The sequence below is a fragment of the Cololabis saira genome, chromosome 20 (genome assembly GCF_033807715.1).
Source record: "Cololabis saira isolate AMF1-May2022 chromosome 20, fColSai1.1, whole genome shotgun sequence".
NCBI classification, from domain to species: Eukaryota; Metazoa; Chordata; class Actinopteri; order Beloniformes; family Belonidae; genus Cololabis; species Cololabis saira.
The window spans coordinates 16197126-16221292 of NC_084606.1; positions in this window are offsets into that span (position 1 = coordinate 16197126).

Sequence of the window (24167 nt, forward strand, 5' to 3'; positions counted from 1 at the left end):
AGACCTGGAAGAGGCCGGGAGGCGGTGATAAGGACGTACCTCCAGGGGGGTGTTAATGCCAGCCGAGTCAGAGAGAGCGCGGGTTGAAATGGACACGAGAGGAGGTAATAAATAGTGGGATAAGAGGACGGACAGATGACATGAGAATTATTATCTGACAACATCAAGGATGGAGGTTAATTTTTAATTGGATTTCAGCCCACTGAGAGAATTAATTTGTGACACCATTAGAAACGGAAACATCTCCTCTGATGAGGAAAAAAGTGCTAAAACCGGTGCAAATACGCTTTCACTTGACACGAATTAGGGCTGGGCGATATGGACCAAAAGTCATATCTCGATATTTTCTAGCTAAATGGCGATACTCGATATATATCTCGATATTTTTTCTGTGCCTTAATTGGGGTTTCCCTCAAATCATTATAGCATAGCATCTCTGTTAGCTTCATTTTTTTCTGAGGCAAACCCTTAAAAAAACAGTCAGTTTTAATACAAAGCCTCGTGCCAAATGTCACACAGGTTCCTTTATTAACAGAGGTCTGCACAATATCAGAATGTATAAAACAAATGAAATAAAAATAAACTGCCTGCATATATAGAATAAAAATGCTTCTTGAATAAAATAAAACAAATATCCCTTTCCTGCATAACAATTAAATTAAAATACACTGTACAATTAATACAATGTAGACAGTAACAGGCAGACTTTTCCACTGAGGTTGACAGTTGTGCAAATAACAAAACATTTGTGCAAATCTCAAATAAAACATTCAAGTCAATTTGTCACAAAATAATCTATATCAAAATCATAAAAAAAAAAAAAAAAAAAAAAAATATTTATTTTTTTTAAAAATCGATATAAACGATATTGTCTCGTACCATATCGTATTTGAAAATATATCGATATATATTAAAATCTCGATATATCGCCCAGCCCTAACACGAATGCAGTTGCTTTCTTACAGGAAGCGGCTCTGCACAGTTACATTAATCTTCTGTCCGTCACAGACGAGCCTCGCTGGAGCAAAAAGGGGTTAGGCACCCTTTAAAAGCTAATGGCTGTAGTGGAGGAGAAAAGTGTTTCAGAGTATCCCAGGAGGTCTGCCACATGAGTTGGCAACACTCCCTGTACTTACCAGACAGAGGCTTAGGGTTTTGCATTCCCCCCTTATACGTTCACTCTCTTTTTTTACTAAAATAAACAAGAGAAGAGGCTAAGCTTGGAAGTACGGTGCAGAGAAACCCTTAAACGGGCTGCAGGCTGCATAACACATGCCCATTTTAGAAGGTCTTCATCTAAGACACAATAATTGATAAACACAGCGTGAATAAGCTGATAACACAGACGGTTGTAGGTTTTCATGTCTTTGTTGATAAGTGAAGACATAGTGCTGAAGATAAACAGAAGTGAACCCCCTCTGGAGGGACAGCTGTTGGGACCGGTGGCTGTGACTTTGAACGAGTGTTTCCGTAAGCTGTGGATCAGAGCTGCACGAGGGGCCAGTTCCTCTTTCCAGAGCTGTTTTAGTTCAGCCGTGTTTGTGAGAAACTGCTGCGAGCGGCTATACGGACGTCCTTCCACGGTCTCTGAATGAGATTAAGGTCCCGGCTCCGACTTTGGCCGCTCCAAACGGCGGATTTTCTCCTTTCTGAAGCCCTTCTGTGATCAATTTCCTTTGATGCTGAGGGTCAGTGTCCTGCTGCATCATGCAGTTTCTGCTAAGCTTCGTCTGGCTGACAGCCACCGTGGCCGTGTCCTGAAGGACATTTGGGTAAACCTGGGAGTAGGAATGGGCGATATTTTACCGTTCACGATATACCGTCCAAAAAATTCCTCACGGTAAGAATTTGTATCTCGCGGTAAAAACGATAAATTCCTTTGATAAAGTTTTTGTGTAAAAATGATTTATGGTTCTGCGTTAAATCCACAACGTACGGGAAGGAAGGGAAGGAAGGAAGGAAGGAAGGAGGAAGGAAGGAAGGAAGGAAGGAAGGAAGGAAGGAAGGAAGGAAGGAAGGAAGGAAGGAAGGAAGGAAGGAAGGAAGGAAGGAAGGAAGGAAGGAAGGAAAGAAGGAAGGAGAAGCAGGAGGAGAAGAAGGAAGGAAGGGAAAAAAGAAGGAAGGAAGGAAGGAAGGAAGGAAGGAAGGAAGGAAGGAAGGAAGGAAGGAAGGAAGGAAGAGGAGAAGGAAGGGAGGAAGGAAGGAAGAAAAGGGGAGAAGGGAGAAAACAAGGAAAGGAGGAAGGAGGGAGAAAAGAGGAAGGGAAGAAGGAAGGAGAGAGCAGGGAGGAAGGAAGGAAGGAAGGAAGGGAAGAGAGAAAAGAAGGAAGGAAGAGAGAAAAGGAGGAAGGAAGGAAGAAGGAAGGAAGAAGGAAGGAAGGAAGGAAGGAAGGAGGAAGGAAGGAAGGAAGGAAGGAAGGAAGGAAGGAAGGAAGGAAGAAAAGGGGAGAAGGGAGAAAACAAGTGAAAGGAGGAAGGAAGGGAGAAAGAGGAAAGGGAAGAGGGAAGGAGAGAGAGAAGGAGGAAAGAAGGGAGGAAGGAAGGAAATGAGCCTGAAAGAAAGAAAGAAAGAAAGAAAGAAAGAAAGAAAGAAAGAAAGAAAGAAAGAAAGAAAGAAAGAAAGAAAGAAGGATAAATTCCCGTTGATGAAGATTTGTGTAACAAACATGGCGGATCTGAGAGCGAGATAGATTTAAAGTTGAAAAGGTGGAGTTGAATTGGTATTTTTTAATCGTTATCGGGATAAATGCCGGGGAATTATCGTGATACATTTTTTAGTCCATACCGCCCATTCCCCTACCTTGGGAGTTCATTTCACCCTTGATGATGACAAGTGGTCCCATGCTCTGATTCAATGAAACAATCCCAAAATCAGGACAAACATTTTATGCAAAAAACCAGCAAGTTCCAAAGGACTCGTATAGTTTATCTTGTCATGTATGCTTCAAGGAAATGCAGGAAAAGACAAATCTCTGCTTGAGGAGCCCAGTGTCTTTCCCCGCATGTCTCATGGTGGCCCTTGGGTGGAAAACTATATTGTCCATCTGTTTCTTTCTGCCTCCTTCTTCATACTCAGTGTGGTGGAGCCTGTTCCAGCTCTCATTGGTTGATACGTTGGCTACATATGGACGTATATCCACTTCCAATCCAATCCACTTTTATTTATATAGCACATTTTAAAAAAACAACAAGGTTACCAAAGTGCTGCACAATGAGTAAAGCAAGACATAATAAAATAGTAAAAAACTAAAAACAGAGTAAAAATAGATAAGAGCACATAAAAGCACGAAATAAAAAACACACCAAACAGACAACAACCAGTGATTCATAAACATAAAAGACAGGACAGAGACCACACAACTCTCATGCTGGATTAAAAAGCCAAAGAATAAAAATAAGTTTTAAGACGAGATTTAAAAATTTCGAGTGTATATGATTATTTTTGAATCTAAAGCATATTTAAAAAAAAAAAAGGAATTTAAAGTGATTTTTCAATTAAAAAAGTGGCCTTTTATAACAAAAATTCTACTCAATACAACTCTTTTTAATTTTTACCCTCATCTAGGCGCTGACAGTCAGAGAAATCTGACTTTAAATGATAGTAAAACATTAAACTTCATGACTGCACTGAACAACTGACGAAACTGAAGTGAAATCTGGCACCAGTATTTCTTTGATTGGGTTGAGATCAATATGTGGATTAGAATAATTATTGCACAGTCATTTTTTTCCTTTTTTTGGTTAAAATCATATTTGCAAAAAAGTCTTGATTAAAAACTCTCCAAATTGTGATTGGACATTTTGTCAAAATCTTCATGATTGGAGTTTTCTTCCATTTTGAAGCTTGTTATTCAGCAGTTTGTTAATTTGCCACTGCAAATTTCAACAGCGATGAATCAGAAACTAACATGACTCAGTAGAACCAGTACTTGCGATGTAGATGTTTCTTTCCCGACATGACCGATGTCAAAGGAGCACAAGGGGCTGGCCGCTGTTAGCATTCAGCGTTAGTTAACAACGAGGTAAGACTGAGGTTATTGTGAGGTGGAGGACAAGTTTTCTTCTGTTGCTGTAGCAACAGATGAAAGAGCTACTGCCTCATTTATATGACCAGAATGGAGCAGATTCTCATTTTGTAATCCAGTTTTGGGTGATTATGAAAGGGTCTTTGTCCTTGTGTTTTAGGCAATGTGACTGAAAGGAGACAATTTTTGTGTAATTGAATGTGTGTTAAAGAACGAGACAGAGAGAGGGAAAGGGAGAGAGAGAGAGGCTGTAATCTGCACTCTGGATATTAGAAACAACAAACCTGAGAAGTCATTAGTGGTAAGACTTTTTTTCAGGACAAGTCCTTCAAGGCTTTAGTTGAGAGATATCCTCTAATTTGAGGACAATGACAAAATGCAATTTAAGGTAGGAATCGAGCAGACAGGAGCAGTGAAAGATAGGGGTGGGTATTGGGAAGGACCTCACGATACGATACGCATCACGATACTTGAGCCACGATACGATACACATTGCGATATCCCGATTATGCGATATCCCGATTATTATATTCTACATAGTTCACACGAAAAAATTAAAAAATGCATTACACATCTTAAAATCCAAGTTGTATATATGTACATCAGATGATGGTGATGGATCTTAAAATCCGAGTTGCACGTTCATCAGATTATAGTGACAATTCATGGGACAAACTGAGTCAAAACAATGTTTTATTATAACTATACAAGCTAAAGTTACAACATATTTGTATATGTTTTTCATATTATTTACATCATATGAAATTAACATTAAATTTAGTATGAGGTTGCTTTAATTAATGTGGCAAATGATAATAAACACACAGAAAGATGGGTACTAGAACCAAGGACAGGCACAGTGATCATCAGTCAGTATAGATATAAATCCATAAATAAATAAACCTCTGTCCATTATTTTTCATTTTTTTAAGGACAGGCAATTGTGTTATATAAAAAATAAATTATAAAATGAAATAAAACATGAAATAAAACCTGAGCTCAGTGCAGGGCCCTCCCAGGGTTGGTAGAGAGTGGCAATGCCCAGGACTGTCACTTAGGTAGGAGCACTGGGTGATAGAATGGGAAAAAAATCGGGGATAAAAAAAAATAAAAATAAAAAAAATCGAATCAAATTTTGAATATCGATATTGAATCGGCTGGAAAAGTATCGCGATATATTGCCATATCGATATTTTTGCCCACACCCCTAGTGAAAGAGCTGTGTTTGAACTGTAGTTGACATAATTTGTGTAAATGAATGTAAAACTTCAGAATTTTATTGACTCTGATTGTTATTCCATCTTCATCTCTCCAAACCACACAGTTGGGAATTTTATAGATACATATAAATACAAGTACATAAAGCGAGTGAATGAATCATGGACCTGCATCACCTTCCAACCGTTTAATATAGTAAGCAGTGAAGTCTTTCTTTGATTGGGTTGAGTTCAATATATGGATTAGAATCATTATTGCACAGTCATAGCAGATATTATTGCAGAGTCATTTTTTCCTTTTTTTTGTTTAAAATCATATTTGCAAAAAAGTCTTGCCTAAAAAAATACTGGAGTAAGCAAGTGTGTTTTTTCCATAATGAAACACAACTATGGTCCCAATAAGCTGCTTACTCAGCCGACCTTTGCTCAGGACAAAAGGACAGCGCCGTGGGGGGAGGGGGACGGACATGGAAATCCAGGATTTAAACTTGAGATTTCATTTACCACAGATGTAAAAATGACATGGATGTTTAAAATCCTCGATTTCCATGTCCATCATTCCCCTCCCCCGACAGTGCTGTCCTGGTTGAGGGGGGTAGGAGGGGGTCGTCTCAGTCACCAGGTTTCTATAAACACAAATATCTGCAACATCTAACATCCACCTCTCTTATGTGGCTGCAACGCCAGCACTAGACCAGCGACGGGGTGCTGGCTTCACGTGGGCTTTGCTGAACTAATGGGATACGATAGGGCCTGACATCTTTGCTGCAGCTCTGCTGCAGAGGAGTTAACTTCTGCACAGTATTTCACCTTTGGTAATGGCCGCGCATGCACAGTTTGATGTAGTCCACGACTGATGTGATTATTGAACAGTGAGAACTGGAGAGGAGTAACCTTGCAGACGATTATGTTTTCATTTTTCCTGTAGGTCAGTTGAATATTATTATCCTCAAAGGACATTCTGCGAGAAACATTTCCAACATTTGTATTTTAACCTAGCAACACACCTGACATGCAGCAAGATATTCATAAAGTAAGAGTGTCTAAGATTTTCCTTTTTGAGTTGTGGCTTAGCTTTTGTGCTCAGAAAGCAGGGGATGACTCTCAGCCAGTGGGGAGCAGATGAAGAGCTACGGTAGCTGTGCCGTAGGAATGGGTGATATTTTACCGTTCACGATAAAACCGTCAAAAAAATTCCCCACGGTAAGGAATTTGTCATCTCATGGTAAAAACGATAAATTCTCGTTGATGATGTTTTTGTGTAAAGCTGATTTATGGAAGGAAGGAAGGAAGAAAGAAGAAGAGAAAGAAAGAAAGAAAGAAAGAAAGGAAAGAAAGAAAGAAAGAAAGAAAGAAAGAAAGAAAGAAAGAAAGAAAGAAATGGGCCAGAAAGAAAGAAAGAAAGAAAGAAAGAAATGGGCCAGAAAGAAAGAAAGAAAGAAAGAAATGGGCCAGAAGAAAGAAGAAAGAAAGAAGAAAGAAGAAAGAAAGAAAGAAAGAAAGAAAGAAAGAAATGGGCCAGAAAGAAAGAAAGAAAGAAAGAAAGAAATGGCCCAGAAAGAAAGAAAGAAAGAAAGAAAGAAAGAAAGAAAGAAAGAAAGAAAGAAAGAAAGAAAGAAAAGAAAGAAAGAAAGAAAGAAAGTAAGAAATGGGCCAGAAAGAAAGAAAGAAAGAAAGAAAGAAAGAAAGAAAGAAAGAAAGAAAGAAATGGCCCAGAAAGAAAGAAAGAAAGAAAGAAAGAAAGAAAGAAAGAAAGAAAGAAAGAAAGAAAGAAAGAAAGAAAGAAAGAAAGAAAGAAAAGAAAGAAAGAAGGTGTAACTTATTTAATTGGTTTTTATTAATTCGATTATAATTGGTGTAGTTTAGTAGTATTTAGTATCTTTTAGAGCAGTGATTTGGGGGCTCCAAAGACTGAATGTGGTGATAGATTTATAGTTACAAAGGTGGAGTTGAATTGGTATTTTTTTTATCGTAATTTTTATCGTTATTAGGATAAATGCCAGAAATGATCATGATACATTTTTTAGTCCATACCGCCCATCCCTACTGTGCCGGTTCTCAAAGAGATGGGAAAGAAGTGTCCAATGGACTGGTCCCATCGTAACAGAGGCTGTGCATGTCCGAGGCTCGGTGAAACCAGCCCAGACCCCTGCTAATGCACACCACCATGGCGTAGAGCAGTAAACCAGAGGGCGGGCTGTAATGAGCCCTGCAGGGGTGTGTGTAGCACTAACACTGGCCGTGTCCACTACCTGATCCAGCTCCAGCGTCGCCACATTGATTCCCAAATGTCCTGAACAGTTTCAAAGGGCTTTTTTCTTGCCTCTTTCTGGCTTTCATTCAAAAGGTGCGTTCTCACCTCATTAGCAGTTTTCCCAGTATTGAGCGAGCGGAGGCCGAGGCTTAGATGCTTTATTCGCTGCAGGCGGACATTTGCATGCAGAAAAAAATCATTCCTGTTCCCACCGTTGGGCTGCGAGCTCTGCAGTCCCTGCCCTTCTGACCCATCCATGAGCTGTCGTGTGTAGGCCTGTGTTGAAAAAAAACGATTTCCAATTCTAAATTGATTCTCATATTAATTCCTAAAAATCGAGATCGATTTTTTTTCCTTTTTTTTTCTTTTACTTTTTCATCATTTTCGCCAGGTGAACTTTAATCCCAGTAGTCGGACACAGAGTTTGTCATGACACTTCTGAAAAATGCCAGGTGCTTCATGGCAATATGTGTGCGTGGTGACAGAATAAATTAGATAAGCTAAAATTATTTGTTTACTGCATGAACTGTTGCAATTTCTTTCTTTTTTGCACTTTAAATGGATATTGAAAGGCCTGTTTGAGTTATTTATTTCTTAGTTATTTCACAATAATTATTGTGAAATTATTATTTCACTAGTTATTTTACAGTCATATAATTCAGGCAACAGCTCAAAAAAACATTTTAAATAACACTAAGCCAAATCAATATCGAATCGGATCGAATCGAATCATGATAATCAATTCTGAATTAGGGCTGTTCGATTAATCGATTTTAAATCGTAATCGCGATTATGTAATTATAGAACGATGTTAAAACGTGAAAATCGTAAAATCGATTTTTCACTTTTTTTTTTTTTTTTTTTTACCTTGTCTGCACACATATTAATGATTGATACAAATGTGAATAGCAAATGTAATGCCTGATATTACACACCTCTACCTCCTTCATGGGTTGCATTATTATTTAGCATGCAAAGTTTAATTAGAAAATGTCTTGTTTTATTTAATTGGAAATATAACTTACTGTATGTTTGCAAGTGCTGATTTGCTGATTTTTTTTTCAGAGATAAAACTTTATATTTTTATTATATTTTTTAAAACTTTTTTTCAACTTATTTTACAGAGTTTTGCACTTTACTCATTCATTTTTGGTTTAATAAGAGCAAAGTTTGCACTTAAAGCCCAATGGGGCAAATGTTCAATAAAAAAACAGCATATTTGAAAATCATTTCTTTGCCTTTTGTCAATTCACAAAATAATCGTAATCGTAGTCGAAAAATCGGATTTTGAGAGAAAAAAATCGAGATTTTATTTTTTGAGCAAAATCGAACAGCCCGATTCTGAATATTAAGAATCGGAATCGAATCGATTCTTGACATTTGAATCGATACCCAGCCCTACTCGTATGGAATGTCGTACTGCCTGTTTATTGTGATATCTGTGGTCTGGGGTTTCTAAATGATGAACTCTCTGGGGCGAGACTCTGCCGTGACCAAGTCACGCATTGAAAATAATTCCATTAACTTCACAGTCCACACCTGAGCTCGGCTGTGAACGTGGCAGACAGCAGAGACTGAATGAACATGATTGTTTCTCTGCAAAACAAATGAGTTCGGTAACAAGCGTTCCCCGTGTCTCACGAGCCTACAGCTGATGTAGCTTGAGGATGGGAGTCCACAAGATAACTACCCTTACAGAGTCACAAAGACAAATCTACACTTTCTAGCTCCTCCAATTCTTAATCAACACAAAATAAACGGTTAGGTTGACTTTTACTGCAGGGAATCAAGCCGCTTCAGCAGGATCAGTGCTCTGTTCAGTGAACTTACTGAAACATCACACTTGTGCTCGTCCAAGCAACGGCACAATCACTAACTGCTGTTTCAGTTCAGTCTGATACGCAGTCGGTGATACGATCGAGCACTGAACGATAAGAAAGTCATCAGAGTGGCTATTTACTGTGTCAAGCTGCTGTTGGGATCTTCGCTTTTGTAAGTCATTGAAGTTACAAGTAGATTATTGGAAGCACCTGTCCGTCCTGTGGATCGTTGGTGGTCTTTAACATTGTTTACTTGTTTAGAAGGTGAGATGCCTTGGTTGCACAACCTTCTAGAGAGGAGATTCAAGACTGCGTTGGAAGTGTTTGATAAGTAAAAACCTGAGGCTTCTTTTAGATAGACGCTTTCTTCACTCCTCCCTGAGTTTTCCATCAAAAAACATGCCCCGTGTCCTTGAGATGACGGTCGAGATGCTGACGCTTGATTGGAGGAGGAGGCTCTCCTGTCCCCGGACCATCTGTAACATTTGTGTGCAAAGTGCTGCCGTTTAGTTTCTCTTTAGTCCATATGCTGCATAAAACTTAGTTTTCTGTTTGGTGAAACCAAAAGGGAAAAGAAACGGTCACTGTTTCATACACCACTAGGGGTGGGCAAAAATATTGATATGGCAATATATCGCGATACATAGTCTCCCGATACGATATCGATATTCAATGTATGTATCGCGATATATTGCCGTATCAATATTTGTACTGTATTTTTGTGATTTCAATTTCCAGTGTGGGTGAGACACTGCATTTTATTTTGAGTATTTTGTATCTAAGAATAATGCACACACTGCACTTTTCATTGTGTTTCAGTGTGTTTTTTCATGCAAAATATGTTGCATATTAAAATGGAAAGTTTGAATTACACTTGTTTTGACTCAGTCTGTCCAATTAATTATCACTATCATCTGATGTACAGTCTACATATATACAACTGGATTTTAAGGTGTGTAATGCATTTTTACATTTTTCGGTGAACTATGTAGAATATCGCGATATATCAGGATATATCGCATAATCGGGATATCGCAATTTGTATCGTATCGTGGCTCAAGTATCGTGATGCGTATCGTATCGTGAGGTCCTTCCCAATACCCACGCACTATACACCACTATCTTTTTGTATCACTGAAAGCTGAACCTGAAATTCCCTCGGTTATCGTTTAAAACATATTAAGAGGATTTTTCTTGATTTGCGGAGGAATGGCTGTTTCTGTATCTCACAGGATTAAAACTCCCTGATTGATACAATCAATAAAGACCCCTCGGTTATGTTAAGGCTCTTTCAGAATTAAAAGAGAAGTCCTGTTTAAAAAGTCAACCCAATTTCCTGAGGTATTAATAAAAGATCTGTGACACTGTTTGGTCAAAAATACCAGAATAAAACTCCCTCTTTTAACCATGTTGTTACAGCTCGGTTTTAAATGGCAGTTGAAGGGAACGAGTCTGCTGTTCATCAGTGTTGCAACTTTACAATTCACACTGGAGAAATTTAGGTGAAGATGACTCTCCTGCATAGGGATGGGCGGTATGGACTAAAAACTGTATCACGATAATTTTCTGGCATTTATCCCGATAACGATAAAAATGCCGATAAAAAAAATTACCAATTCAACTCCACCTTTTTAACTATAAATCTATCTCACTCTCAGATCCGCCATGTTTTGTTACACAAAACGTCATCAACGGGAATTTATCCTTCTTTCTTTCTTTCTTTCTTTCTTTCTTGTCTTTCTTTCTTTCTTTCTTTCTTTCTTTTCTTCTTTCTTTCTTTCTTTCTTTCTTTCTTTCTTTCTTTCTGGCTCATTTCCTTCCTTTCCTTCCTTCATTTCCTTGTTTTCTCCCTTCCTTCTCCCCTTTTCCTTCCTTCCTTCCTTCCTTCCTTCCTTCCTTCCTTCCTTCCTTGTTTTCTCCCTTCATTCTCCCCTTTCCTTCCTTCCTTCCTTCCTTCCTTCCTTCCTTCCTTCTTCCCTTCCTCTTTTCTTCCTTCCTTCCTTCCTTCCTTCCTTCCTTCCTTCCTTCCTTCCTTCCTTCCTTCCTTCCTTCCTTCTTTCCTTCCTTCCTTCCTTCCTTCCTTCCTTCCTTCCTTCCTTGTTTTCTCCCTTCCTTCTCCCCTTTCCTTCCTTCCTTCCTTCCTTCCTTCCTTCCTTCCTTCCTTCCTTCCTTCCTTCCTTCCTTCCTTCCTTCCTTCCTTCCTTCCTTCTTTCCTTCCTTTCTTCTTTTTTTCCTTCCTTCCTTCCTTCCTTCCTTCTTCCCTTCCTCTTTTCTCCCTTCCTCCCTTCCTTCCTTCCTTCCTTCCTTCCTTCCTTCCTTCCTTCCTTCCTTCCTTTCTTCTTTTTTCCTTCCTTCTTCCCTTCCTCTTTTCTCCTCTTCCTTCCTTCCTTCCTTCCTTCCTTCCTTCCTTCCTTCCTTCCTTCCTTCCTTCCTTCCTTCCTTCCTTCCTTCCTTCCTTCCTTCCTTCCTTCCTTCCTTCCTTCCTTCCTTCCTTCCTCCCTTCCTTCATATAGATTGTGCGTGGATTTAACGCAGAACCATAAATCAGTTTTACACAAAAACGTCATCAACGGGAATTTATCGTTTTTTACCGCGAGATACAAATTCTTACCGTGGGGAATTTTTTTGACGGTATATCATGAACGGATGCCAGATGTCATATTCAAGTGACAAACATGTGTTATGCCAACACTTTCCATTTTGTAGTCATTTCAGTCACTTAAACAAATGTCCTTGTGCAAAGAAAAAATATGTTTTTGCCATAATATTTCCCCTTTAAGGTCTTTGACTGTGTGTCTTCAGCCATTCTGAGCGTAAGTGTCTAAATTGTGCCCCTCCACTCCTCAGCCTCTCAGTCTCTCCTGCACTTACCCCACAGTCATTTCCAGACTGCCGCAACGAGAAGCCTGCTTACGCTCGTATTCTTCACAAGTCATTAACGCGTGATAGTCTCCGCTGCCTCCAGATACACGTATAACCAGTATTCTGAATGAAAATAAGTCCCTTCACCGTATTTGGGAGGGAAAAAAAGACTGATGAACAGAATTTGATTTGAGGGAAACAAGAAAAATCATGATGTATGACTGTTGCCCTCGAAATCTGGTTTTAACCCATTTCTTTTGCTTTCTGTTGCAAGATAAAAAAAAAATCGTCCCCCTGTTCTCCTGCTTTTCATTTTTCACCAGCTGTTTTCTGTGTTTGTGTGTGCGTGTCTTCTGCTTCTTGATTTCCGTTAGACCTCTACCTTGTTTTTCACGCTCATCTCCATTAATGCCAGATTTCTCCCCTCTCTCTCCCTCTCAGCTCATCAAGCACGCTGTAGAAAATAGGTCCATTCTGAGTGGAAAGCCTGTTTTAATGCCTCCCTCAGTGGCAGCATCTTTACCTCTCGCTGTGTGATGTGCGCTAATGCTGAACATACAGACTGTCTCTCTGCAGTGGTTCCCCCTTCGCGCTGCAGACACACGCACTCCTATCTCTGCAGTCCATCTCCTCCACCATCCTCCCGCATAACACAGATCTCTCTGTTTTCTTTTTCTCATGTTTTCCTTTTTTTTTAGTCCTCTATTGTCTTCTTTTTCTCCTTTGTTGCTCATTTTCTTCCCTCAAGACGGCTGCCAAATCATTTTGCTGCAGTTGCAGCAGTGCGGTATGAGAGTTTTAGGCTTTTCTTTCCCTCTCAAATGAGGCTGATTATTTTGAACTACAACATTTAATTCTAACGTACGAGAGCAAAAATGGGGATTTGAATGTTGTAATTATTGTCTAATTTAAAAAAAGGAAGAGCAATCAATGTAAACTTCCATTTATGAAAACAATAAAGTTAAGAATGAGGTCAAATAAGCAGTCGATTGTAATTACAGGACAAATTTTCACAGACTGAAAATGTGTCCGTCAATGATACAAGAAACTGGGACATCACAGATCCAGACCAGAGTAGGATTATCCATCCATCCATCCATCCATCCATCCATCCATCCATCCATCATCCATCCATCCATCCATCCATCCATCATCCATCCATCCATCCATCCATCCATCCATTAGGAATGGGTGATATTTTACCGTTCACGATAAACCGGTCAAAAAAATTCCCCACGGTAAGAATTTATCATCTCGCTGTAAAAACGATAAATTCCTGTTGATGACGTTTTTGTGTAAAACTGATTTATGGTTCTGTGTTAAATCCACGCACAACGTACGTGAAGGAAGGAAGGAAGAAGGAAGGAAGGAAGGAAGGAAGAAGGAAGGAAGGAAGGAAGGAAGGAAGGAAGGAAGGAAGGAAGGAAGGAGAAGGAAAGGAGAAGGAGGAAGGAAGGAGAAGGAAGGAAGGAAGGAAGGAAGGAAGGAAGGAAGGAAGGGAGAAAACAAGGAAAGAAGGAAGGGAGAAAAGAGGAAGGGAGAAGGAAGGAGAGAAAAAGGAAGGAAGGAAATAAGGAAGGAAGGAAACAAGGAAAGAAGGAAGGGAGAAAAGAGGAAGGGAAGAAGGAAGGAAATAAGGAAGGAAGGAGGAAGGAAGGAAGGAAGGAAGGAGAGGAAGGAAGGAAGGAAGGGAGAAAAGAGGAAGGGAAGAAGGAAGGAGAGAGCAGGAGGAAGGAAGAGAAAAAGGAAGGAAGGAAATAAGGAAGGAAGGAAGGAAGGGAGAAAAACAAGGAAAGAAGGAAGGGAGAAAAGAGGAAGGGGAGAAGGAAGGAAGAGAAAAAGGAAGGAAGGAAATAAGGAAATAAGGAAGGAAGGAAGGAAGGAAGGAAGGAAGGAAGGAAGGAAGGAAGGAAGAAAGGAAGGAAGGAAGGAAGGAAGGAAGGAAGGAAGGGAGAAAACAAGGAAAGAAGGAAGGGAGAAAAGAGGAAGGGAAGAAGGAAGGGAAATAAGGAAGGAAGGAAGGAAGGAAGGAAATAAGGAAGGAAGAAGGAAGGAAATGAGCCTGAAGAAAGAAGAAGAAAGAAAGAATAAGAAAGAAAGAAAGAAGACAAGAAAGAAAGAAGAAGACAAGAAAGAAAGAAGAAAGAAAAGAAAGAAAGAAAGAAAGAAAGAAAGAAAGAAAGAAGAAAGAAAGAATGATAAATTCCCATTGATGACGTTTAGTAGTATTTAGTAGTCTTTTACAGCAGTGTTTTGGCTCCAAAGACTGAATGTGGTGATAGATTTATAGTTACAAAGTGTGGAGTTGAATTGGTATTTTTTTAATCGTCATTTTTATCGTTATCGAGGATAAAATGCCAGAAATTATCGTGATACATTTTTTAGTCCATTACCGCCCATCCCTACCATCCATCCATCCATCCATCCATCTCCATCCATCCATCCATCCATCCATCCATCCATCCATCCATCCATCCATCCATCCATCATCCATCCATCCATCCATCCATTCATCCATCCATCCATCCATCCATCCATCCATCCATCCATCCATCAATCCATTCATCCATCCATCCATCCTTTCTCCTGTCTCAGCTCTCTCAGGGCTACATCTTGGACCTGGTCGCCAGTGTTGTGGAAAAACCTATTAAAAGCTCTTTAATGTGTTTTTTCCAACTAGGTGAATGACTGGACTGAAACTGAGTGTCTAAGTTACCAAGAATAAGACTTGAGAGATGATCCAGATTTCAGGAGATTTAATTAAGCTACTGCATGCGATAGGGTCGGGAGATACATGAGGCGTCTCGATGCAGAATGACAACGAACCCAAGGAAGCATACTGATTTTAAAGCATGAATGATGATTCATCCTTACGATTCAGAAAAAACAGCTAATCTTTTAGGGACTCTGTTCCCTGCACAAGGATACATTTGCTCCTCACAGTAGTTTTGTGTTTAATCAAGTGGCCAAGGATAAATATTCCACCGCAGAGCCTCGTACAGCCCGTCGTCCACACACACTCACACTCAGTCCTATGGGAAGTTTAGAGACACCAATTAACCTGACGTCCATGTTTCTGGACCGTAGGAGGAAGCCTGGTGTAAAGCAACGCTCGTTAGCATCCCGGGGAAGAGATGATGCCCTGTGGACCCAAATGCTGCATCAGTTAGCCCAGCATCGTCTCGTTGAGGGTTCCCGTGGCGCTCGCCTGGAGCTCTTGCAGTATGTGTTTCAGAAACGATGTTTCAGCAGTGGCTTTCTGTTGAACTGTGCTTTTCTTCTGAGCGTAACCCTCCGTATCTCGTGCTCCGAGCCTTCTCTTCAGATGCAAGAAAAAGATCTTGATTTCAAAGACGTTGGGTGAAAACATCTAACGTTTCGGACGCATTGTTGTGACTGCTGCCATCGCTTGTAGCAAAACTACATAAATGAGGTAACTAGATTGTGATGATTTCACATTGATTGACTTCTTCATATCTAGCGCTGCCGGAGGCTGCAAATGCGAAAAAGGCATGTTTCCCTCTACACTTCTGCGATTTTACTGGATTACCAAAACGTCTGAAAATACACCTACTGAAGGTAGGGCTGTTCGATTAATCGATTTTAAATCGTAATTGCGATTATGTAATTAGAACGATGTTAAAACATGAAAATCGTAAAATCGATTTTTCACTTTTTTTTTTTTTTTTTTTAACCTTGTCTGCACACATATTAATGATTGATACCATATTAATGATTGATGGAAATACCTCTCACTACCTGCGACAGTTTGCCCCATTACACACCTCTACCTCCTTCATGGGTTGCATTATTATTTAGCATGCCAAAGACCCAGTTTTAGTTTCATTAGAAAATGTCTTCTTTTATTTAATTGGAAATATAACTTACTGTATGTTTCCAAGTGTTGATTTGCTGATTTGCTGATTTTTTTTTTTCAGAAATAAAAACTTTATATTTTATTATATTTTTTAAAACTTTCTTTTCAACTTATTTTACAGAGTTTTGCACTTTATTCATTCATTTTTGGTTTAATAAGAGCAAAGTTTGCACTTAAAGCCCAATGGGGCAAATTTTCAATAAAAAAAACAGCATATTTAAAATCATTTCTTTGCCTTTTGTCAATTCACAAAATAATCGTAATCGAAAATCGGATTTTGAGAGAAAAAAATCGAGATTTGATTTTTGGGCAAAATCGAACAGCCCTAACTGAAGGTGTAACAAGGTTTTTGCCATATTTGACGGTTTTTTGTTAGAATTCTACTGTAGGTGTTTCAGGCTTTTCTTAGCTGGTAATGGAAGTGCGACTTATAACAGACCTTTACCTCCACAGCCATCACAAGTGATTTGTGCACGTGAACAAATGTGCGTAACCCCAGCAGTCCAAATTGAGTCTTCAAAGAGGGACAGTTAAAAAAAAAACAACAGGAAAACCATGTTTACCTTTTTAGTTATTTTTAAGTTGCGTCTCATGCCAAACTACTTAAATGAAGCACTCGGTCAGCGTAAACAGAGTCCAAAACAGATTCATGTTTTTCCCCTTAAGCAGTTTTGTGAGAAAATCTAGCGATTCATTCAAAAGCTGAACTTTAGACCACATTTTATTGACCTTTTTCCTCAAGAATTTTAATCATTTATGGATAATCACAAATGGTTTTTACCATTCTTTAATCACAGAATTTTAATCATTTAGGGATTAAAATTCTGTAGATTAAAGAATGGTAAAACCATTTTTGATGAATCTAAATTCATAGTTGGGAGGTGGTAACTCACTGACTGCGCTGATCAACTGTATTTCTTTATAATGTTTCGGGGCGGGGGGTACATTTGAATCTTTTTTCTGGACTACTGCTTGGAGTTTGTGGATCTTATTCATGTCGGGTTTCCACTGACCAACAAAGCCTGTATGTGTGGCTGCGTGACAGCGATTTGAACTGAATGCTGGTTTTTTACGCGTCTCGTCCGCTCAGAGGCTGCAGAAATGATCACAAGTATCCTGGAAAAAGCAGGCACCTCTGCAGGAAAAATGGACTCACGCTCTCTCCTAAAAGCAGGCAAAACTTCCCGAGATCCGAATAAAAGCTTTGATGGAAAAAGCCCCAGGGATCCAGCCCTATTCCCCTCAGCCGCAGTCTGGCTCTGGACATTTGGAGTCACACTGAACTGACCCGGGTGTGAGAAGGTTGTTAAAACTCCGCACTGCAGATAAAAATGCTGAAGTAACATAACGGCCAGCTGGCCAGTCAAAAGATAAGTCAAGCTCACATTATTCCTCAGCTCAATGAAACTTGTGCTTGACCTTTTATTTAGTTTGAGGTTTTAGGGATTAAGATTAGGGATGGGCGGTATGGACTAAAAAATGTATCACGATAATTTCTGGCATTTATCCCGATAACAATAAAAATGACGATAAAAAAAATACCAATTCAACTCCACCTTTGTAACTATAAATCTATCTCGCTCTCAGATCCGCCATGTTTTGTTACACAAAAACGTCATCAACGGGAATTTATCTTTCTTTCTTTCTTTCTTTTTCTTTCTTTTTCTTTCTTTCTTTCTTTCTTCTTTCTTTCTTCTTTCTTTCTTTCTTTCTTCTTCTTTCTTTCTTTCTTCTTTCTTTCTTCTTTCTTTCTTCTTCTTTCCTTTCTTTCTTCTTCTTTCTTTCTTTCTTCTTTCTTTCTTTCTTTCTTTCTTTCTCTCTTCTTTCTTCTTCTTTTCTCTTTCTTCTCCTTCTTTCTCCCTTCCTTCTCCCCTTCCTTCCTCCTTCCTTTCCTTCCTTCCTTCCTTCCTTCCTTCCCTTCCTTCCTTCCTTCCTTCCTCCTTCCTTCCTTCCTTCCTTCCTTCCTTCTCCTTCCTTCCTTCCTTCCTTCCTTCCTTCCTTCCTCTCTTTTTTCCCTTCCTTCCTCCTTTCCTCCTGCTCTTTCCTTCCTTCTTCCTTCCTCTTTCTTCCCTTCCTTCCTTCTTTCCTTGTTTCTCCCTTCCTTCCTCCTTCCTTCCTTTCCTTCCTTTCCTTCCTTCTTCCTTCCTTCCTTCCTTCCTTCCTTCCTTCCTTCCTTCCTTCCTTCTTCCTTCCTTCCTTCCTTCCTTCCTTCCTTCCATAAATCAGCTTTACACAAAAACATCATCATTATCGTTTTTACAGCAACATGACAAATTCTTATCGTGAGAGAATTTTTTTGACGGTTTATCGTGAACGGTAAAATACGCCCATTCCTAATTAAGATTCATTATTGTTGGTGATACCAACCACATGTACAAGACCGGTTTTGCCGTGATGTTGCGGTACTGATGCTGGGTTCAATGATAAGATGGGAATCCAGTATTTCCAGTTACAAAATAGAAAAAGAAATATAGGTTTTTATAGAACATACCATAAAAAGCAAAGTCCTGGCAGGGCTTTATGAGCAGAGTTCTTCCTGAAAAAGCAAGACTTGCATGAATCATGGGGGATTTTAAGTGCCGATTACAAGGTGGAGATAAAAATAGGGAGGCTGGATAACTCAACTTTAGACCTGAGCCGTTACATAACTACCCTACGACTCTGAACACCTTACCAAATGAAAAATTCAAACCTGGCTGCTGTCACATTTCAAGTTCATTGTTCATTGTTTTTAAGTCAGAACTTTATTTGCTTGAAGAAAAGTACAAAGACCAGTCACCAATCAGAGCAAATTCCTCAGCGGGTGCATCCTTTATATCTAAAAATAACGTTTGCAACTCATATGATTTAAAATATTAAATATATGTAGATTTAAATAAAAAGAAAAAAGTGATTCTTTACTAACAAACTCTGACTTTATAATAGGGATGGGCGGTAATGGACTAAAAAATGTATCACGATAATTTCTGGCATTTATCCCGATAACGATAAAAATGACGATAAAAAAAATACCAATTCAATTCCACCTTTTGTAATTATAAATCTATCACCACATTCAGTCTTTGGAGCCAAAACACTGCTCTAAAAGATACTAAATACTACTAAACGTCATCAATGGAATTTATCATTCTTCTTCTTCTTTCTTTCTTCTCTTTCTTTCTTTCTCTTCTTTCTTCTTCATCTTTCTTTCTTTCTGTCTTTCTCTTCTTTCTTTCTTTCTTTCTTTCTTCTTTCTTTCTTTCTTTCTTTCTTTCTTTCTTTCTTCTTTCTTTCTTCAGGCTCTTTCCTTCCTTCCTTCCTTCCTTCCTTCCTTCCTTCCTTCCTTCCTTCTTTCCTCCTGCTCTCTCCTTCCTTCTTCTTCTCTTCCCTTCCTCCTTTCTCCCTTCTTCTCCCCTTTCCTTCCTTCCTTCCTTCCTTCCTTCCTTCCTTCCTTCCTTCCTTCCTTCCTTCCTTCCTTCCATCCTTCCTTCCTTCCTTCCTTCCTTCCTTCCTTCTTCCTTCCTTCACATACATTGTGCATGGATTTAACACAGAACCAAAAATCAGTTTTACACCAAAACGTCATCAACGGGAATTTATCGTTTTTACCACGAGATGATAAATTCTTACCGTGGGGAATTTTTTTTGACGGTTTATCGTGAACGGTAAAATAATCGCCCATTTCCTACTTTATAAGCATTTACAAAGTGGGGACGGTCTAGTTGTGACTCTCTGTCTCAGTCACTTCAAGTTCCTCCTCCCTCACTTTCCCACACCCGTCTCGCTTTTACGTCGTCCTCCATCAAGCACATGCGTACACCCCTCGTCTCTGGGCATTCTAGACTTCCTCCTCCTCGCAGCGCTGACCCCGGCTTGGCCGTTGACCCTATGGCCGCTTCCTCTTTTGCATGTGTGTGCTCACATATCGTGCTTTCACACTCGGTGAGCACAGAAATACTCCCACTCGTATCAACACATCAGTACGCGCATGCATCCATGCACGCTTGGAGACACCGCCGGAGCGCGCACACACACACACACACACACACACATCGCATAGCCTGAATTATTGGCAGGGCCAGAGTGACGAGCCTCTCTTCACCAACTCATTCATGCTCTGCTAGAGAATTTGTCACGCCTTGGTCATTTGCTACGTAGATTTTAAAGGGCAATAAGGACAGAGTTCTGCAGGGATAGATGCATCCGGTGCACACACACACACACAACACACACACACACACTCGCACTCGGGCCCAGTGTAGACATCCTTTTTGGTTACTGTCAAATTCAATATTGCATAATCTCCAAATCTATCTCTGTTCCTTTACCTCTCCACATCCCTCTCTGTCAGTGTCTTCGCTTGGTGTTTCTGGATCATGGACTCGCTGTTGTGAAGTTCTGGTCTGACCTACCTGAATCCATGGACTCATCTGGGCCCACACGCTCACGGCTCAGTGATTCGGTGGATTAAAAAGTATTAAATCAGGATCCTGCTCTGCAGTTATCCCCTTTTTGTGGGCTTTTTTTTGTTCTGTGCTTAAATGGACCCAAATGATGGGAAATACATTTGCAGTCTACACCCCAGAATGTCTAATGTCTCATTTTCTAACTAGACATTTTTGACAAAATAGGGGTCCGTTTTTACATTTGTGTTTAAAAATAAAGCGAAACCACTTTGATCCCTTCTGCTAAAGAGGTTATTAATAATAATTACACAGTAATTACACTCGCTCCAGCCATTAGGCTTCTTCTCTAGCCTAGAAAGATGTAGGTCTGATGTGTCGGCAAAGCAAATTCAAATTTTGCTAGCCGTACATCTGGATTTCTAGGCTACCTACTTTCTTAAATTAAATCAGATACCTACATTAAACCTACATCAAACCTACATGTCCTCAATACATTTAAACATGTTTCTAAGGCTTTTCTCCCAGCAGTGGGATTCTTTCACATATGGCTTCCTAGTGTGGCAACATCCACGTACCTTTATCTTTTTGACCACCTACAAGTTGATTCATGTTGTGTTTATCACGTAAAACTCATTCTTCTAGGCGCCTATGCCGTACACTGACCCCATTCCCTCCAGAAATGCAACTGTTCATTAGGGATGGGCGGTATGGACTAAAAAATGTATCACGTTAATTTCTGGCATTTATCCCGATAAACGATAAAAATGGCGATAAAAAAAATACCCAATTCAACTCCACCTTTGTAACTATAAATCTATCACCACATTCAGTCTTTGGAGCCCCAAAACACTGCTCTAAAAGATACTAAATACTACTAAACTACACCAATGGGAATTTATCATTCTTTCTTTCTTCCTTCCTTCCTTCCTTCCTTCCTTCCTTCCTTCCTTCCTTCCTTCCTTCCCTTCCTTCCTTCCTTCCTTCCTTCCTTCCTTCCTTCCTTCCTTCCTTCCTTATTTCCTTCCTTCCTTTTTCTCTTCCTTCCTCCTGCTCTCTCCTTCCTTCTTCCCTTCCTCTTTTCTCCCTTCCTTCTCCCCTTTCCTTCCTCTCCTTCCTTCCTTCCTTCCTTCCTTCCTTCCTTCCTTCCTTCCTTCCTTCCTTCCTTCCTTCCTTCCTTCCTTCCTTCCTTCCTTCCTTCCTTCCTTCCTTCCTTCCTTCCTCCTGCTCTCTCCTTCCTTCTTCCCTTCCTCTTTTCTCCCTTCCTTCTCCCCTTTCCTTCCTTCCTTCCTTCTTCCTTCCTTCCTTCCTTCCTTCCTTCCTTCCTTCCTTCCTTCCTTCCTTCCTTCCTTCTTCCTTCCTTCCTTCCTTCCATCCTTCCTTCCTTCCTTCCTTTTTCTCTTCCTTCCTCCTGCTCTCTCCTTCCTTCTTCCCTTCCTCTTTTCTCCTTCCTTCCTTCCTTCCTTCCTTCCTTCCTTCCTTCCTTCCTTCCTTCCTTCCTTCCTTCCTTCCTTCCTTCCTTCCTTCCTTCCTTCCTTCCTTCCTTCCTTCCTTCCTTCCTTCATGCCTTCACGTATGTTCTGCGTCGATTTAACACAGAACCATAAATCAACTTTACAGAAAAACATCATCAACAGGAATTTATCGTTTTTACCGCGAGATGATAAATTCTTACCGTGGGGAATTTTTTTGACGGTTTATCGTGAACGGTAAAATATCACCCATCCCTACTGTTCATTGGCTCGATGTGGACTCGTAGAGAGAAAGCCAAAGCTCTTAAAAGACTGAAGTTCCTCCAGCTCCACATGTTCACCTCTACCACTTACGCTCACTGGCTCCTGACTGAATTCATGCCAGGATCCCAATGACGGAAAATGTCTCCAAATAGGAGCCACATGAAGGGGAGCGACAGATGGCTTGAAAAGAGGAGAGGATGCTGAGACTTTCTCGAAGGAGTCAGCCATCCTTTTTGAAGGGCAGAGCAGAGACAGGCGAGGCGAATGTGCCACTACCCAAGTAGTAGGAGTGGGAGAGCCCGGCGTCGCTGAGCAGCGCCGCTCTCAGCTCTCTGTCGGCCTGGAAATGTTCCCGAGCTGCACGCCAGACTATAAATCTGTGCTGTTTGGCACAATGCGGTGCACAAGCAGATTTAGTTGCAGCATCAACAGGAACTCCAGGGTCCATTAATAAAATCAGGACACTAAATTACAAGATAAGGCACTTTACTTTTGCAATCAAAAATCCGCTTGATTGCTCGGGCGCTGCAGTGGATTTACGCACCATAAACCCATCACACCTGCAGTAGGGCTGTTCGATTAATCGATTTTAAATCGTAATCGCGATTATGTAATTAGAACGATGTTAAAACGTGAAAATCGTAAAATCGATTTTTATTTTATTTATTTTTATTTTTTTACCTTGTCTGCACACATATTAATGATTGATGGAAATACCTCTCAATACCTGCGACAAGTGCCCCATCGGAGAGGCTCTTTAGTGTAGGAGGGGGCGTTGTAACCATGGTGATATACTAACATGCCACCGGTAGACCGACTCGTGTTCCTTGCAAAAAACTTGCAAATGTGAATAGCAAATGTAATGACTGACATTACACACCTCTACCTCCTTCATGGGTTGCATTATTATTTAGCATGCAAAGACCCAGTTTAGTTTAATTAGAAAATGTCTTGTTTTATTTAATTGGAAATATAACTTACTGTATGTTTGCAAGTGCTGATTTGCTGATTTTTTTTTCAGAGATAAAACTTTATATTTTATTATATTTTTTAAAACTTTTTTTCAACTTATTTTACAGAGTTTTGCACTTTATTCATTCATTTTTGGTTTAATAAGAGCAAAGTTTGCACTTAAAGCCCAATGGGGCAAATGTTCAATAAAAAAACAGCATATTTGAAATAATTTCTTTGCCTTTTGTCAATTCACAAAATAATCGTAATCGTAATCGAAAATCGGATTTTGAGAGAAAAAAATCGAGATTTGATTTTTGGGCAAAATCGAACAGCCCTAACCTGCAGGATCTGTCATGTGGACTCTTACAGTTATCTTACACGGTGCCTAAAGTGTTGTTCTCTTTCCCTTTACAGTTGACATCCACCAACTCTGCTAACAGCAGCCAGACGCCTGCAGCCGACAACAAAGGTACGACATGTTATTGTGTTGATCTCTTTTTTCTTTCTCTCCCCTGCTGCTCGACTCTGACCATCCGCACTAGCACAACTCCTCCACTCAGTCTCAGGGAGAGGTCAGACTGCAGCTTTTATTTTTTCCCGAGCCAACCTGATTAAGACGGCACCCTGGCAGAACTCGGCAGCGTGTCGGCCAAGAGGAGTTGGGTCGCCGCCTTTGTTCAATATTGCTCGTCAATAAGTAATTCCAGCATTGGATCGCTTCCCACCTCTATCGACGCAGCATCAGCAAACACTTGCATCAGCCAGCACTTCTTATTTAAATGCAGAGTGGTTCTGCAGTTGGTGTTTTAGTGCTTCAATTCTGTGAAATCTGGACTAAAAAGGACGTGTCAGCAGTTTCGCTTTAACAAGTGATTTTTGACAACTAATTCTGGTTTCTTGGACTTTTAAAAAAGATTTTATGTTAAAAAGGAAGCACTTGAACATCGATCTTCATCTTTATATATTTGAGGCAGCTTTCCAAATTCATTTCTAATTAGTTTTTGGTCAATTTCAGTTATTGAACCCGAAGAACCAGAACAG